The sequence below is a fragment of the Fukomys damarensis genome, unplaced genomic scaffold, assembly GCF_012274545.1.
Source record: "Fukomys damarensis isolate Sample0158 unplaced genomic scaffold, DMR_v1.0_HiC HiC_scaffold_8, whole genome shotgun sequence".
Classification (NCBI taxonomy): Eukaryota; Metazoa; Chordata; class Mammalia; order Rodentia; family Bathyergidae; genus Fukomys; species Fukomys damarensis.
This window is the reverse complement of record NW_022900920.1, coordinates 31,701,205-31,718,073: the sequence shown is the minus strand read 5'-3', so window position 1 is coordinate 31,718,073 and position 16,869 is coordinate 31,701,205. Positions and strand designations below refer to the sequence as shown.

Sequence of the window (16,869 nt, the reverse complement as noted above, 5' to 3'; positions counted from 1 at the left end):
GATCCGTAAAGGTAGGCTTTTTACCTGTATCAGTCAGTGCTCACTGGAAAAACTGGTGTCATTCAGGATGCGCACACATGTAAGAATTTGCAGGATGGCGCTGGGGATTTAGCTCAGTGGTTCCACTGCCTGCCTCGCAAGCACAAGGTCCTGAGTTCGATCCCCGGTACCCCCCGCAAAAAAAAGAATTTGCAGGATTGGTCCATTGGCTGCGCAGAGCCAGCTGTGGAAGAGTGCAGAAGGGCCGTCCTTGCCCTGAGGACCCGAAGGATGCAGTGGGAGCCCTGGAGCCCACTGAGTGTCCCATGCGAATCTGTAACAGGAGGCCGAAGAGTCCATGCTGGAGGAGACGGTGTCCAAGGTGAAGGCCTGGGCTGAGGCTGCTCTGAAGAGACCGACATGAGCCTGCCTTCCTCATTTCTCTCTTACACCATTCTGGAAACAGCCCTCCCTGGGTGGGCCTTCCATACCCCACACTACGCCGCGCCAGTCTAGGTGAGGGTTTCTCACTCGGCTCACAGTCTAGTAACTACCACATTGCATTTTTATTGCCAGGGCCAGGAGCTCTCCTCACTTGGCTTTTTTGGTAAGACGAGCTTGCTGAGTCACTAAGTTGCCTAGGCTGTGCTTAAACTCATGATCTTTGTGCCTCAGCTTCCCGGAGGAATTAGTCTTTTGATGGCTATCTCTCTTAGCTATAACTTCCTCTCCTCAATCTTAAATTATACGACCCCAGCATTTGAACTGTTCATATAACTTCCTGCATAACACTAATCACCACTTTTTCATGTTTGGTTTGCTTAACTCGTAGAATTTTGATTTAGTTTTTCTTAAATTCTATCATCTGAAATAAAGCCATACTAGTTTGGAATATTTAAGGGAAGACAGAAGGCAAATCTAAACTAATATAAGATTTTAAGTATAGAGCATTTTTCAAGGAATGCTTATCGTTGCATGTATATATGGAAGACAAGCCAAGCGTGTCACCTAGGACTGGTCCTTAATCTTTAGTAACCAAGTCTTGGCTTTGCGTGCAAATGGATGGCTGCTTAGAAAGTGCCTTAATAGTTTAGCCAGACACTCTGACAGTCTGGGCTTTGTTCATTTTGTTTTGGGGTTTTTTTTGAGACAGGGTCTTGCTGTGTAGCTCAGGCAGGCCATGAACTAAGTAGCTAACCCTCCTGCCTCAACCTCCCCAGTGCTGGGATGACAGGCGAGCACCACTACTTCTAGCAGTCTTGGTTTAACTATTACTTAGACTTTTTTCCTCCGTAGAGTAGAGGTACATTTAGCTATATGAAATACTATGTTATGAAGAAGTAGAGTAGAGACACTAGGATTTTTTGAGGAGAAAATCCAGTTTTTTTCATTTGTATACATTCACCATATGCACAGCTTGATGTGTTATGTGCCTGTATATTGCAAACTTAGCAAAATAAATATTTGTGGGCAAGTTGGGCAAATAATTTTTTTTCTGGTAGTACTGGGTATTGAACCCAGGGCCTTGGCACTGAGCTACATCCCCAGCCCTTTTTTATGTGAGGCAGTGTCTCACTAAATTGCTCAGTTGCCCAGGCTGGGCTTGAACTTTTGATTCTCCTGCCTCAGCCTCCTAAAGTGCTGGGATTGCAGGTGTGCATCATTATGCTGGGTTTGAGCAAATAATCTTTGGGTTGTAAACCACACTGAAGCTTTCTGAGGGCCAGAATCTCTTGCTTTGTCTTTTTACGTCCTCCCAAAGTAAAGGTATTTGCCAGAGACTGCCAGGTGCCCTCTGTTGAGGAAGCCTTTCCCCGAGCAGGCTTGGTCCAGTTGTCTGGGCCATGTGTGCCAGAGGGGCTGTAAGGGGTCTAAGAATGGTGTAAGAGGAAGGAAGGCTCGCATCGGTTTCAGAGCAGCCCCAGCCTAGGCCTTCACCTTGGACCCCGGCTTGGCCAGTGGGGTGGGTTCCTGTCACTGATGCTGGGCGGTTTTGATCATGGAATGCGTGACTTGTTCACCAGGTTGTGGGTTCTTGGTCTCTGTCCTAGGTGGTTTGTAACTGGGTTTTGGAGCTAGGTAATCGTGAAATATTAATTGAGCAGACGACGCACACCTCCGCAGAGCCGGCCGGTGTCTGGGCTTCCTGTCATTGTGTGTGCTTGTGTGGTGTTAGGGTTGCTGTGAGGCTGGTGCAGTATAAGCGTTTCCAGTGGCCAGGGTGGATTATTAGGACTTCCTCAGAATTGCAGTGGATTCCTGGAAGTGACCTTTTCTAGGAAGAACTTGAAGATGCGTGTTGGTACCAGGAAGAGAGAAGTTTCTGAGCTATAACAGTACCAGATGCTGGTTTATCCGGCTTCACCCTTTAATTGGTAGAAAGCTATAGCTTCTGCACAACTTTTCCCCAAAGAATTCTATTATCTTATACTTTTGGAATTTTTTGTTTTGTCTGTTGCCTTTTGCTTACAGTGAATTATTCCTCCCATTGTTTGTGATTTTGGCTTTATTGTGGGAATGCTGTGTAGCTGTGGTCAAGCATGTATCCTTGGGCTCCGGGACCACTCGATGAAAATTTAAGCTTCATATCTACATGAGGAGTGGCCCTGTCATTTAAAATTATCAGATAGCTGTGTGCAATCAGACACACCTGTAGTCTTAGCTACTTGGGAGGCTGAGGTAGGAGGATCACTTGGGCCCAGGAGTTGGAGGTCAGTGTAGTGAAATCCTGTCAAAAAATAAAATATTTTTCAGGATAGACTTCTTTCACCCTGTGACCCAGAGCCTCAAAATGACATTGTCAGAGAGCACCGTAGAAACAGAACTTCTGGGCCCTAGATCTGCTACTCATTAAAAGCATGATTTGTGCTGGGCGTGGTGGCGCATGCTTGTGATCCCAGCACTCGGGAGGCTGAGGCAGGAGGATCGCTGTGAGTTCGAGACCAGCCTGAGTTACATAGTTCCAGGTCAGTCTCAACTACATAGTGAGACCCTGTCTCAAAAAACCAAAATAAACAAACAAACCCTGTCTCAAAAAAACCAAAATAAATAAAAAAAATTAAAAGCATGATTTGTGTTGTCTGAAGTAGGCAGAACTCAAAAAAGTTTTAAACGGTCCACTTCATTTAGGCCCACAGATGCCTGATAGTAACAAAAAAACAGAACAAAGTTGACCTTTATGTAGTATCTGTCTCTTATTACCTTAAAACTTTTGGGGCTGGGAATTTAGCTCAGTAGTGCCGCACCTGCCTTGCAAGCACATGGTCCTGATTTTGATCCCTGGTACCGAAAACAATTAATCAAAAGTTGGGTCAGATCCCTGCTCAGCTCTGCACGTAGGCATGATAACCATCTGGAGTGTCCATCTAAAAGCCGACGGTACAGTTGGTTAGCCCTAAATTGCACAGCCTGTCTCATTCTCCAGTAAGGCTGAAGACCCAAAGGTGAGGCATTTGCAGAGGCCTTTAGCCACCTTGAGGATGCAGAAATCTCGAGTCATCACCTTGGATTTCAGCAGAGCCTCCATGAGACTGGGACAGAAGTGGTCATCTCACGGAGGCCGAATTGACCCTGCAAGCAGTAAGGGCCTCTGCCAAGCCACCTTGCAGAACCTCACTTGAGATAGTGATCAACCAGACCAGTGCCTACTCCATGGAAAGTGATGGTGGTCTTGTTTACCAGGCCAGTCTGACCCTTTATATACTTAGATAACGTTTTATCCCCCCCTGGTATCAGGGCCTGAACTCGGGACCTTGTGCTTGCAAGGCAGGTGGTGGAACCACAGCCAAATTCCTAGCCCACCTTTTTTTTTTTTTTCATACCAGGTATCAAACTTGGGGCCTTGCGCTTGTGAGGGAGGCAGCATTACTTACGATGCTGGGGATTTAACCCTGAGCTTTAGCACCTAGTTACATCCCTAGAGTCCTTTTTAATTTTTATGTTTGAGTTTGGGTCTCAGTAAATGATTATGTTGCCCAGGCTGGGCTCAAACTTGTGACCCTTCTGAGGGTCAGCCTCCCAGGGTGCTGGGATTACAGGTGTGTGTCACCCCATCCAGCAGTCTGATCCTGTCAGAGCTGTGGCCTTGCAGTTCCTGAAGTCCTTTCCCATTTTCTTTTACTTTCTCATTCCGCCTTCCTGTTCTGCCTAATGAAATTACCTGTGCCTCTTAGTGATGCATTCTGAAATTCTTCTGTGATGAGTTAAGCACCGACTCTGTGGGGTCCCCCCAAAAAGGAGACCTCCATAGACTGTCCCAAATGAATAGAGGTGGATCAGTGTCTTTAGAATTTTACTTTGCTTTTGTTTGTGGTCTGCCATTCCCTAAAGGTATATTATCCCTTTGATGGTTATGGATTTACATGGAAATTTTAGTTTCTACTCCCTGTTTCATGAGAGTTGTAGGCACAGAATTTGCTAGCTACTTTAAAGCGGGAGAGCTTTATAAAATTGCTGGAAGGGTTGAAGAAACTTTCTAAGTTTGCTCATTCAAATATTTATTGAACAGCTGTTGTGTGCTGCTTTTTGAGTTCTCAGGGCGACACATTAGTGAACAAGACAGACTGAGGTCCCTGTCTTGTGGAATTTATATCCTAGCAGGGTTCTACAAACTGGGCTGACAGCAGAGCCTCCAGATAGTAGAAGCTTTAAAAACTATCCCAGAACCCCTCAACCATGTCGAGGAAGCCACTATGATCTGGAAGCCTCCACTGATGCCTGTTCCAGAGCCCTCACTTTGGCCTCTACTGAGATCCATGCCCTGCCTGTTGGTACGTGCAGCATGAGTGAGCAGACACTGCCACTTCTGCTAATAAGGATGTTGCTTGAAAATCGAATGCCTTGACTGTGCTGTGTGTGGAAGTAGCAGAAGCTGGGCTCCAGTCTCTTTCCATATCCATGCCAAGGTGTGTAGTGGGACCTCATCATCAGGAGCAGCAGCTGCAAGTGGGTCTGGAAATGAAGTTTTTAACTTTCTAGTCTCCAAAGTATAGAGCAGAGCTGGGGCTTTGGCTCTGTGGCTCCACCGCTTACCTCCAAGCGCAAGGGCCAAGGTTCCATCCCCGGTACCAAAAACAAACAAAGTATAGAGCAGACAGCCTTCCAGGAAAGGAGAATGGATATCAAATGCCAGTCCCCACACTTGCCTTTCAAACCTCTGCCCTTGGGGCCAGGGATTTAGCTCAGTGGTGTTACCGCCTGCCTTGTAAGTGCAAGGTCCTGAGTTCAATCCCTGGTACTGCCAAAAAACCCACAAAAACCTCTGCCCTTGTATCATGGGCATGGATTGCCACCCCACCAGACCAGCTCAGCGAAGGAGCAACATACAAGCGCCTTGAGTTCTCATTGCGTTTCTGGCACCTAAGATTTTCTTCTCATTGGCAACCCCACTTTACCTGTAAAATAAATATTTATTCAAATATTATCAATATTATCAGTAGATTTTAAGGAAAGTTCAGGTTGTGCATAGACCTTATATAATCGGAGTTAGATGTTCTAGCTTGCAACTGCTTAACTGGCTATGACATTGTGATTAGTTTATTAGGAATGTCTTCTACTGGGGTGGAGGCTGTGAAAAATGCTAGTCACTACACTGACTCGAAGTTTTAGGATGCATTTGAGTGTGTTGACCTCTTTAGCACATCATAAATGAGTCCTTGGATATTGAAAAGGGAATGTAGTTTAACAATTAACATGTAGGAAGATTGGTTTTATTCAGCAGACTATGAATTTTAACAATGAGTCTGCATTTTGTCAGTCACTCCCAAGGTCAGGGTTCAGAACATGTTATTGTCCTGAAACTCTGGCCATCTCTTTGGTCACAGCAGACCCCACAAGTGATTTGTTCTGGTGGTTAATAGGAATGTTTTGGATTTTGTGTGAGCATTTCTGCATCTGTTGATAGTATGTGGTTTTTCTTTAGATTTTTTTATATGATAAGAATATTGAACATATTTAAATAAACCTACTTGGTCAAGATTATTATTGATTTGGTTTTGTTTGTTTTGTTTTGGGGTGTGATTATGTGGTACTGGGGATTGAACCCAGGGCTCTCTTGTGTATGCTACTAGGCAAGTACTCTACCACCCAAGCCCAGCCATTTAAAAATTTATTTTGTTTCTTTTTCTCTTCCCCCGCCTCTCCACCCCATATTGGGGATCAAACTCGGAACCTTGTGCTTGTGAAGCAGGCATGGCACCACTGATATGCATCCTGGCCCTTAAAATATTATTTTGAATTAAGATCTTGCTGAGCTGCCCAGGTTGCCCTTAGAACTGCCTCAGCCTCTGGAATAGCTGAGATTTCAGTTGTGCACCGGTATACTTGGCTTGGTTTGCTAATACTTCGTTGAGAAATTTTTTTTTTTTTTTGGTTTTTCGAGTCAGGGTCTCATTATGTAGTTGAGACTGATCTGGAACTCACTATGTAGCCAAGGCTGATGTGGAACTCACAGCGATCCTCCTGCCTTGGCCTCCTGAGTGCTGGGATTACAGGCATGTGCCACCACGCCCAGCTTCGTTGAGTTTTGTAGATAGGTTTGTAAGGAGTACTGTACTGGTCTGTAGTTTTAACAGTATTGTCTGGTTTTGGTATCAGGTTAATCCTGATCTCATAATGATTTGGGAAATGTACCTTTTCTATTTTTTGCAAAGATTATATTTAATGCTTTAAAAGCATTTGGTAGAATTTATCATGGAAACTATCTGGGTCTAGGATTTCTTTTCCCAGGAGGTGTATGACTACAATTAAATTTATTATTACAGGACTGTTCATGCTAACCTATTTCATATTATATGACTTGATAGTTGGGAGTTGGTCTGTCAAGTAAATTGATGAATTTATAGCATAGAATTGTTTGTAGTATTCTCTTACCCTTTTAAAGTCTGTGGGATCTATTATGATAGCTCCTTTTTTACTCCTGATAATATAATGTGTGTGTGTGTGTGTGTGTGTGTGTGTGTGTTTCCTTTGTTAGTCTTGCTAGAGTTTCATTGACCTTTCCAGAGAACCAAAGTTTGGTTTCATTGTTTTCTTGTTTGTTTGTTTATTTTTTTGAGGCAGTCTCATTGTAGCTTAGGTTGGCTTTGGACTTCACTGTGTAGTTCAGTCTGGCCTCAAACTCACAGCAATTTTTCTGCCTCAGCTTCCTGGGTGCTGGGAATACAGATTTCTTGATTATGTTTGTAATCAGTTAGAACATTAATGCCTCTTGCCGTTCGTTTCATTGCTTCTTTTACTCCTACGGGTTCTGCCATATTACTTTATATTTTTTATTGTAGGTGCTTTTTATTATCAGTCGGTGAAACTTCATTTTGTAGTGTAATGCAATTAAGAGTTCTTTGATTTGTGTATAGGTTGAATGTAAAAGTTGAAAACTATATTATGTGTATATTAATGGTTTCACTTTATATCCTAGTAATACACCACAGTTGTTGTTTCTTTCTTGTATAGTATTTTTTCTAATTGCCTTTCTTCTTCCTTGAGGTATTTGCCTTTCTATATCCTGTTTATTTTCAGAATCTCTATTATATAATATATAGTATTGCATTCTTTTTTTTTTTTTTTGAGACAGGGTCACTATGTAGTTGAGACTGACCTGGAACTTGCTATGTAGCTCAGGCTTGTCTTGAACTCACAGCGATCCTCCTGCCTCAGCCTCCTGAGTGCTGGGATTACAGGCGTGCACCCCCACGCCAGGCTGTCCTACTGAATTCTTTCTCCTCCCATCCCAAGCCACCTTCTGGAGGTTGTTGCCGCTCCGAACTAGACTGCTGGCTCTCTGGATCAGTACAGCCATCGCATCACCCTGAAGCTTCCCATGACTGCTTTCCTAGATTAGTTCCTGGAGTCATGTACACACTCCTTTCCTGACACACTGCCTGGTTTCATTGGAGTGAATCCTTAAGGAGCCTCCTAAGGAAAGACAGGGAGAAAATACACTTTTACCCTGTACATTTGATGGCTGATTGGGATGGAAAGGAATTTTAGATTGAAAAGAATTTTCCCTGAATGTTTATGGATCGCATCGCTAGTCTGCTAGCATTTGATCATAATGGTGGGAAGGCCAAATTTATCCTAATTCTTGTTTCATCGAAGACTGGTATCTTTTATCTGGAAGCTTTTTAAAATTTTGTCCATGTGCTTGATATTTTGAAAGATTACAATGAGTCTTGAAATAGACCTGTAAAATTTTGTGGTATTGACCATCTTTACACCATTTACAGTGTGGATAGTTGCCTCCTGTTTTCTTTCTGGAGCTCATAATTGGCTACTGGAGCTCTGTTATGGTTATTAATTGCTGTGTAACGACCTGCCTTTGAAAACATCCATTTTTTGCTCACAGATTCTGTGAACTTTAAACAACACTCAGCAGGGATGGCATGCTCTGCACTCTGGAGGTGAAAGACGCAGCTGGGAAGAGTTGAGCAGTAGGGAGGATGTAGATGGCTGGGGGACTGGTGACTGGGCTTGGCTGTAGCCGGCTGGAGCCCCTGCTCGGATTTGTGGTCTCTCTGCGTGACTTGACCTGTGGTGCTGTGGGGCTGGGCTCTGTGGAGAGCTGCAAGGAGCCTCTGACGGTGGAGTGTCCAGAGCCCGGGTGACCCAAGAGGGCCAGGAGAACCTGCATCTTTTCTGCCTCTTTTTCTTGGCTACTGGTGAGTCAGAAGGGTCAGCCCAGATGCAGATGCAGAGGAAGGGGATTAGATTCCCTATCACTTTAGTGCCGCACCAGTCTCCTCTTTTGTACTAGATTTGGATTTTTTTTTTTTTTTTGAGGCAGGGTCTTGCTCTGTAGTTCAGGCTGGCCTTGGACTTAGTATGTAGCCCAGGTTGGCCTTGAACTGGCGGCAATCCCCCTGCCTCAGCCTCTCGAGTGCTGGGATTATAGGTGTGCACCACCACACCTGGCTCAGATTTGGATTCTGATTGTGCAAAGGTAATGCATCTGTCTGGGTACCAGGATACATAGATTTTGATAATTGCTGTGGGTGGATCCTTGCTTCAGAGGAGTATTTCTTTAGTCTATAGCCTGCTCATCAAAGAGTACTGAAGTAAATACATAGTATATGAGTGGATGGTCCATTTCGGATAATCAATGAAGAGGTTTAAGGGCTAGGCAGGAAGAAGGAAGAGAGAAAAAGTAAAAATGTCTGAGCTTTGGTAAGAAGGGCTGTGGGGAGGTGGCTGGGGAGGGTGGTAGGAGCACGTCTGTTTAGCAGGTCAGTGCATGAACGGGAACAGGGTGTGTGGCTACCTCCCAGGAACCTTCTCTGCCTGAAGAGCAGGTCTGCGTTTAGGGGGGCCTGTACCCCCATCCTTCTTAGTGCTGAAGCAAAACCAGGTTTCTTACTGCCAGAGGCTGTCGGGGAAAGGAGCAACCCACTGGATGTCATGGCATTTTAGGTGTATGTTTCTCTTTGAAGCTTAATATGTTTTCAAGATAAATGAAAGATTGTTGTCACTTGAATGGAAAAATGTCACTCAGATAACTAGCATTGGATATTTGAAAATAAATATTATGAGGTAAATGTTCTTCAGACCTAGGAAAATGAATGTATTTATGATAGTGAATATGGTTTATTATGACTATATATTAGCCGGGCATGGTGGCGCATGCCTGTAATCCCAGCACTCAGGAGGCTGAGGCAGGAGGATCACTGTGAGTTGGAGACCAGCCTGGGCTACATAGTGAACTACAGGTCAGTCTCAACTACATAGTGAGACCCTGTCTCAAAAAAACAAACAAAACAAAGAAAACAAAAAAAGTATATATTCATCGATATTTTATCTCCAAATAGAAAACATTTTTTTATTTTTAAAATTTGAAATAGTATTTGAAAAAACATAATTTAGGCATTCTGAAGTGCGACTAACTAGTGTGAATATTGCTGAAGTTTGCTCAAGAAGCATTCTTCGGTTTTGTTCATTTCTTGCTATGCAGTAGTAGCCACAGGTGAGCGAGTAAAGAAGGAAGGGTGTATTCCTTAGCTGTCCACTTTTCCTTTTCCTCTCATATTAAAGTATTAGAAGTTATGCTTTATGGTGTCAGTTAATGCTTAGTTTACTAGGATAGCCCACAAGTTTGTTGAATTCATATTAATGCTGATTACTGTATTTAATATATTTTAGCAACTCAACTTGCTATGAAAAATCCTATCATAACTTTATTGCTATGGAACAATTGATTTTTTTAAAGACATTTTTGGAATATAACTTATAATCTCAATGTTAAGTATTTAAAGTTTGTTTCAAATGCTGATGAATAATTTAAATACAGTGCAAAAACTAACAAGAGATGTGCCTTGCAAGCTCATGGTCCCCAGTTTGGTCCCTGGTACAAAAGCAAAACAAAACTAATATGAGAAATAGGTTCTTGGTTTTAATATTTATGTATATGTAGCATTTGTCTGCATTGTAGAGATGACATGCTGTACACCATATAAATCTGTGAAATAGTTAAGTATGATTTACTGTGAAAGGCAATTAAGAAGTCCCAAGTTGTAGTACAGTTAGTTTTATGATCCTGTATAAAGCTTTTCTTCTGTTAAGAACATAGCTAAGTTGATGTTAATATTAAGGTTACCTTTGATTCTGTTCCCTTATTTACTCCCCTTTAACAACGGCTTTGAGTGCATCACAAAAAGTGCAGCAGGTGGGAAGATTAACAGCGGGAGCCTGGAGAGTAAGTAGTGTTGCATTGAGACAAACGCCTCCTGGGGACCAGAGTCCTTGATTCTGCACGCCTCGCCCTGAGCTCGGTTTGTGCTGTATTTAGAGCTTTATGTCAGTTTGACCTTTTTCCGGGTATCTGGTTAAGTTTGAGTTCAGGCTTGCAGAGCCCTGGTCCAGCCACTGCAGCCCCAGCCCATCCAGTGTGTGGGTGTTGGCCAGGGGAGTGGAGTGGGGCTCGGGTGCCTGGCCTCAGGAGCACATCGCGGAGATCGTGGAGGTGGCTATGGCGACCCCCATCCTGGCTAGCAAGACGAAGACCAAGAAGGGGTGCTTCGTACGCAGAAAGTGAAGCTCTTCCGGCCGGAGACCCGCTGTTGAGCGTCCTAATGGGGGTCAGCCACTGGATCAGTGGACCGAGCCATGTTCAAATCCCTGACATGTTGATGCCAGCTGACTTCAAACCCTATTCAAAGATAAAGATGGACAATCGCCTTTTTAACAAAGCATGCTGAGCCATTTCAAGTTCAAGGAATACTGCCCGATGGTTTTCCAGAATCTTTGGGAGAGTTTTGGAATCCATGACCAAGATTTCCAGAATTACCTGACCAGGAGCGCACCCCTTCCCAGTGACTCCCAGGCACGCAGTGAGGCCCGTTTCCACACGTCCCACAACAAGAGGTATGTCATCACGACCATCACCAGTGAGGACGTGGCTGAAATGCACAACATCCTGAAGAAGTACAGCAGTGTGTAGTGGAATGTCGTGGGATCGCATGCACGGCTTAATGTGGATAGAGTTACAAGAAATGTGTTCAACCATCATTTATCTGTATATAGGAAATGGAATTGTGACGCTCAACAACTAGGCCACACACATACCGAGTGGTCCGACTGGAGAATTACATTCAAGGGGTGGGGGTGGAGACAGAGAGAGCAGAGAGAAGAGAAGAGAGCAAAGAAAGGAAGGTCCTTTTATTGGTTTTGGGCCCGACTATTATTCATGAGTGGGCTACTTTTAACCTTTCACAGGCCAGGTTGTCTTTTATGGGTTCAGCTCTGCAGAAACAGGTTTTAACTTCTCTGTCTTGCTGTGGCCTTGGTGGGAGGAAAACTAAAGATAAGAACATGAAGTCATTCTAAGAGCCAAGAAGCACCAGGAAAATGCAGCCTGTGATGGTGGCGGCACAGCATACTTTAACATGATCAATTCCCTAACAGGAAATAGGACTTAAAGGGGCTCCACGGTGGCTAGAGAAGCGAGTGACACAGAAAAGGTTAAGGTGACTTCCATTACTGAGGGAAATCCTGCTGCTGCCGATGGACTAAGCTGTCTGCCCACAACACTGGCAGGGGTCGGAGCAGGCCCAAAGAGCCCTTGTGTGCAGTGTGCTATTGGTCATAAAGAAGGACACGTTTCAGTCACGTGTGGGAAGATGCATGTTGAGGCTGTAATGTTAAGTAAGTCTGACCCAGGAGCGATTACCTACAATTCTCTGCCTTACAGAGTACTGCTGCAGTGTACTTGAACCTATTTTTTATGAAGTTTTATGGCGAGCACAGTGAAAGGACTTCATTCTGCTTCACAAGTTTATTGTCGTATAGGTGAGCTTGGAACAAGTAAACGAGCACAAGCGGTCCCTAACATACGACAACAATTAGTACATACTTTCTAAGTTGTGTGTTCAGCTCCGTGTTATGGTAACAGCCCGTCAGAAGGACACTGGGCAGCAGTCTTTAACGTTGAGGCCTGCAATTACATTTTTTTTCCCTAAATGATTTGCCAAATAAGCACATGAAACAAAAACTCATTTCATTCTAAAATGCAACTCCCTTTAGTCACCTAGTGCTATGATACATATCCTTTGCATTGAAACTTTCTGGTGCCAAAATCTTGTCCGCATTAAAAACTTAAGTGTGACTGGCTGTGTTTTATCTTCCCAGTAAGGTTTCCATCCAGACAAAAGCAAAAACTTGGCTCTGTGTGACACACATGTGGGCTCCATGTATTTTAGGAACTTGTATCCTCTACTTTCCTGTTGTTAATGGCCATTTAGAAAATAGTTTTCTCTTTTTGTATAAAGTATGGAATGATGATAAAATCTAGTCTTTTTTGATGATACACTCTGAATATAAAGTTGCATTTCTGACTGTAGATACAGACCTCTAAAACATGAGGTTTTTAAAAATTTGTTATCTGAAAGTTAATTTGATTGTTTTAAAGTCACTAAAACAAAATTTCCTTAAGTTAGAGTTCATAAAAGCAACTTTGATGTCCCATTAAATTCTAGTCACCCAGCAGCTCTTACAAAATTTCCGCAGGGGCCACAGGTGTAGCGAAGCGGGATTGGTCCTCCCTGTGTGTGGAAGCCTCCCTGCGGTGCACTTCAGTGAGTGTAGCTGTGGCCTGCAGTGGGGTTGGGTGCTCATTGGATGTGACATCTTGTACTGGAGTGCAGTTTTACCTGCATGTGGAGCAGGGAGGCCCTGCTGGGCTTTATTTAAAGGTGGCAAAGCGAATTAGAATGTGTTGGCTAACCACATCAATATGCATAATTGACAGGTTACTCAGTACTTCTAAAGATAATTACTTTCCACATTTTTTTTTTTAGCTATCAAATTAACTCCATGTTAATATTGTACTATAATGCATTTTCTGACACTTATGTTACGGATTGTAAAAAAGTAAATCTAAGGAACTTGAAGAAAACACTAGCTTTTACTGCTAGGTAGGATGGCCTTAAAAAGTATCAGTGTAATTGTAGTAGCATTAATAATAGCCTTTAAGAAGGGGCAAAGTTAACTGGGTTTGTGGTGCACACATGTAGTTTGGGAGGTGGAGGCAAGAGGCTCCCCACAAACTTGAGGCCAGCTTGAGTTGTGTAAGAGTTTAAGACCAACCTGAATTGCATAGTGAGACCCTGTCTAAAAAAAAAAACAAAAAACCAAAGAGCTTTCAAAACTTGTTGTCCAGTAAGCCCGCAAAAAGATGCACACCACTATTTGCTATTTGTGGGAAGTGCAGTTCACATCACAGTGAGATGCCAGGTGGTAGCATTGGGATGGTTACAATAAAAAGGCAGATGGGAACTAGCAGATAAAATCAACAAGTGGGATCTCATCTTACTAAAAAGCTTCTGTACTTCAAAAGAAACCATCAGCAGAACTAAGAGACAATCTACAATGTGGGAAAAAATTTTTACCAGCTGTTTCTCAGACAAAGGACTATTATCAAGGATAGATAAAGAACTCAAAACAATCAGCCCCCTCCAAATATAAAGACCCGATTCAAAAATGGGCATCCGAAATGAGCAGACATTTCTCAAAGAAGTAAAAGCAGCAAGTAAATATATGAGAAAATGTTCCACATCACTGATCATTCGAGAGATGCAGATGAAAACACTGAGATTCCACCTCACCCCACAAAGAATGGCTGCTATCAAGAAATCACACAACAACAAATGTTGGCGGGGTTGTGGGAAGAAAGGAACCCTTCTCCATTGTTGGTGGGAGTGCAGACTGGTGCAACCACTATGGAAATCAATATGGAGATACCTCAAAGAGCTTGGACTGGAGGTTCCATTTGACACAGCCATCCCTCTGCTGGGTATCTTTCCAAAAGAACTAAAAGAATCATATCACAGAGACGTATGCGCACCCATGTTTATAGTGGCACAGTTTGTAATAGCTAAATCTTGGAAACAGCCCATTTGCCCATCTGTTGGAAACTGGATAAAGAAGATGTGGTTTTTCTATAAAATGGAATATTAGCCACAAAGAATGAGAAAATAGATTCATTCATAGGAAAATGGATACATATTGAAGATATACTCCTAAGTGAAATAAATAAGTCACATATGTGTAAATACCGAATAGTTTCCCTGGTGTGAATAATCTGCAATAAAACATAAGATCCTAATAAGATTACTGTCATTTAGAAATGAGAAGAAAGGAGCTAAGGTGTAGGGAAGGTGGGATGAGTAGGGGAAGGGGGTAATAAGGGAAAAGAAAAAAATGTGAGAGAATGAAAAGATGAAAATAAAGTGTAGATGGGGAGGGGAGGAGGGGGTGAAGGGAGGGCAGGGGTAAGGGGAAAAAATGAGAATCAAGACTTGTCATGTAGAGGTACAAGATCCCAACAATGTAACTGTACTGTATCCCTAAATGTACCAATAAACTCAAAGCTGAAAAAAAAAAAAAGGCAGATGGCACTTGTTAGCAAAGATGTGGAACAGCTGGAGCCATATCCATTTCTGGAGGAAATGTGCAGGGTCCTGGCCACTCTGAACAGTTTGGCAGTGTCTCAGAAAGTTAAACATAGTTATTGGGTGGCCCAGTGATTGCACTCCTGGCTGTCCACATGAGCACCTGTACACCGGTGATCATAGCAGCACTGCCCGTGATAGCCAAAAAGTGGGGAAACCTAAAGTTTCATCAACTGATGAATGGATAAGTGAATGTGGTGTATTCACACTATAAGCTGCTATTCAGCATTTTAAAAAAGATGTAAGGGCCAGAGATTTAGTTTAGTGGTTCCGCTGCCTGCCTCGCAGGTGCAGGGATCTGAGTTCGATCTCTGGTGCCAAAAAAAGAAAAAATTTAAAGTACATGCCATAGCATGCATGACTTGAAGATACACTGAAAGAAGCCAGTCATAAGGGACTCCAGTACGGTGATGCCTTGGTGCTTGCTAATTGGTCCTCTGCTGTGACGGGTATCAGACAAGCTGTTTTGGCTGGGAAGGGTCGCGAAGCAGTCCATACCAGCTCGTTGTAGCTTGTGTGTCAAGCGCCAAACAAATGACAAACAGTAGGGCAGACTTTTCAAATTAGAATGCATCAAGTATCAAATTCCATGAGTTTCAGAGCAGTCAAGTACTGAGGTATGACTGTGATTCCATATCCCTGAAATATCCAGCATAGACAAACCCACAGAGACCGCAGTTACACTTGGCTAGGGTTAGATAGCAGTTTGGGGTTCAGGGACAAGATTCTTTGAGATGATTAAAAACCTGGAATTTGGATAGTGGTGATGTTTGTACTCATCTGCCAGTGTAACAGTTCCCTGAATTGAAATGTGTGGCATGTGAAGTACATCTTTGGAAAAGAGAGAAAGGAGAGCTAAAAATACTGATGTGAAAAGAGCCTTGTGGCTTAACGATATAAAAGCAATATATTCCTGACTAAAAAATTTTCAGATACTGTAGAACATGAGGGATTGAAATTTTGTTTGAATTGTCTCTGCCTAAGCTAGCTGAGGTCATGCCTCCTTAGACCTTTTAAAAAACACTATAGTAATTCAAAATACACTTTGTTTTAGTTTGCCCGGATACAAGTGGCATAAATTAGCCTGAAGAATCAAGATGAAACTAGGTGCAGTGGTGCATGCCTATAATCCCAAGTACTGCTAGCTACTTGGGAGGCTGAGGCAGGAGGGTCCTTGTTCAAGGCCCGTCTGGGCACCTAAATAAGATCTTGTCTCAAAATAATGGCCTGGGGATGTAGTTTGGTGGTAGAGTGCTTGTCTAGCATGTGATGTGCAAGGCCCTGGATTCATTCCCCAGTATTGAAAACCACTCCCTCTCAAACACAAGGAGGTGTGGTGGGGTTTTCCCAGCTACTTGGCAGGCTGAGGCAAGAGAATTGCTGATTCAAGACTAGCCTGACAACATAGCAAGAGACCCCTGCTTCAAAAATGTGTTTTTTATTCCATTAAAATGAGAAAATCTTACTTTTAAATGGTTCCCAGCCTTATTCAGAAGCTTCTCTGAATCCTGGGATGTTACCACTTGGGGTAACCTCCCATCCACCCACTCTTCTTTCAGTATCAAGATTGTAGGATATACTTACATTTGAATTAAATCGTGCTAGTTTTCCAAGTAATAATGACAATTTGCGTTCCTGCTAGTGGTGTATCAGAGCCCTTTGTTTATGTAGGGATCAGTCTGTTTTCCTCACACTTTTTCTTCTCTAACATTGTCTTAGCTTTTCTTGACCTTTGTATTTTCATCTCAATTTTAAGTTTTTGAAATTTTGGTTTGGATGGCATTGCATGTATAAATTTGAGGAAGAATTGTTATGTTTTATACTATCCAGTTCTCTGAACACGATAGTATATATAACTCCATTATTGAAGTGGTCATTAATTTCTTCCAGTGATAAATTTAATTTTCCATGAGGAGGTTTTATTTTGCTAATTCATCCTTAAGTATTTGGTTTATAA

General features: G+C 42.9%; 1 protein-coding gene and 1 pseudogene across 2 annotated transcripts in view; both read left to right on the top strand.

Annotated features, from left to right (window-relative positions):
* Positions 1-16,869, top strand: part of Cnnm2 (cyclin and CBS domain divalent metal cation transport mediator 2) — a 142,952-nt gene that overhangs the window by 46,288 nt on the left and 79,795 nt on the right. The window lies entirely within an intron of this gene.
* Positions 10,909-11,598, top strand: LOC117285314 (annotated as a pseudogene).